The sequence below is a fragment of the Mus caroli genome, chromosome 15 (genome assembly GCF_900094665.2).
Source record: "Mus caroli chromosome 15, CAROLI_EIJ_v1.1, whole genome shotgun sequence".
Lineage (NCBI taxonomy): Eukaryota > Metazoa > Chordata > Mammalia > Rodentia > Muridae > Mus > Mus caroli.
In genome coordinates this window covers 44,485,411-44,487,234 of record NC_034584.1, presented here as the reverse complement: position 1 = coordinate 44,487,234, position 1,824 = coordinate 44,485,411, and positions in this window count along the sequence as shown.

Sequence of the window (1,824 nt, the reverse complement as noted above, 5' to 3'; positions counted from 1 at the left end):
GAATCCTTTTGGGAAGCTTTTATTTCTCAATAAACTATTTCCAGAGCTAGATCTAGGCCTACAGAGATAAAAATGAATGAACGAGTGTTTTGAGAGACAATGGAAACTACTGTGGCAAACATGAGTCATCCCTAGGGGAACGTTTTAGGGATGGGACTATAAAACACAGAAACACTTCCATCTGCGCCAAGTTCAGCTCCACCGGACAATAGCTAGGAATCTAGCCAGACAGAGCCTCCTTTGCTGAAAACCACAGAAGTTCTGGTTCGAATCTCTGTGCTAAGAATGTAAGGCAAGCATAAACAAGAAGTTCAGCTACCAGATGGGGACCCTCCTAATTAGTTAAGTCTGCTCTAATTTTTGGCCACCAGTTGGCAGATGCAGCAGATGCCAAGAGAGTAAACAGAATATGTTGGCAATTTTGAATTTTAAACCAGTATATCACAAATAGATTCAATTTAGAAATATTTTTTCCCTTTTGGTTAAACTCTGTAACTTAATTTTGTCAAATGCCAGAAAGTTAGAGATGGATTATAAGACATTTCTTTTGAGACATTTTCTATATTTTTGCCTGTAAATTTAGGACAATGTATGATGTATTTTTGGGCATGTTACCTCCCCACTTATAAAATATAATAGCAATGCTCACATAAGAGTGTTATTTTATAAAATACATTTATTAATACCATATCTGTGATTCAGAAACTGTGTAACTTGTAAAAGCTCTGTGGGTAGGTAGGAGATTGCAACTATATCTTGAAATGAGTAAGAATGTTGAAGAATTAAAAGATGTAGTAAGCATCCTCTCAATGAGATGTATGCATACAGTGTACATAGATTATGTGTAAAAGGATGTAAGACACAGTCCCTAGTGATTTATTACACATATGGTCATAAACCATGAATATTACAACAAAATATCTCATTGGAAGCAGGAAGGGACATAGAGCTTAAATAGGTGATTTTGGCATATTGGATGGGGTACTATCATCACAATCTCTTTGTTAATTAATTAACAAATTAATTTATTTATATTTTTATTAGATATTTTCTTCATTTACATTTAAAATGCTATCACGAAAGTCCCCTATAACCTCCCTCCCCCGCCTAGCTCCCCAACCCATCCACTCCCACTTCCTGGCCCTGGCATTCCCCTGACCTATAATCTTCACAAGACCAAGGGCCTCTCCTCCCACCAATGGCCTACTAGGTCAAACTCTGCTACATATTCAACTAGAGACACAAGCTCTGGGGGTACTGGTTAGTTCATATTGTTATTCCTCCTATAGGGTTACAGGCCCCTTTAGCTCCTTGGGTATTTTCTCTAGCTTCTTCATTGGGGGCCCTGAGTTCCATCTAATAGATGACTGTGAGCATCCACTTCTGTATTTGCCTGGGACTGGCACATCCTCACAAGAGAGAGCTAGCTATATCAGGGTCCTGTCAGCAAAATCGTGCTGGCATATGCAATAATGTCTGGGTTTGGTGCTTGTTTATGGGATGGATCCCCGAGTGAGACAGTCTCTGGATTGTCCTTCCTTCCATCTCAGCTCTGAAATTTGTGCTGTAAGATCAAGCATCGACAAATGGAACCTCATAAAATTGCAAAGCTTCTGTAAGGCAAAAGACACTGTCAATAAGACAAAAAGGCCTAGCCGGGCATGGTATCGCATGCCTTTAATCCCAGCACTTGGGAGGCACAGGCAGGCGAATTTCTGAGTTCGAAGCCAGCCTGGTCTACAGAGTGAGTTCCAGGACAGCTAGGGCTACACAGAGAAACCCTGTCTCGAAAAAACAAACAAACAAACAAACAAACAAACAAAC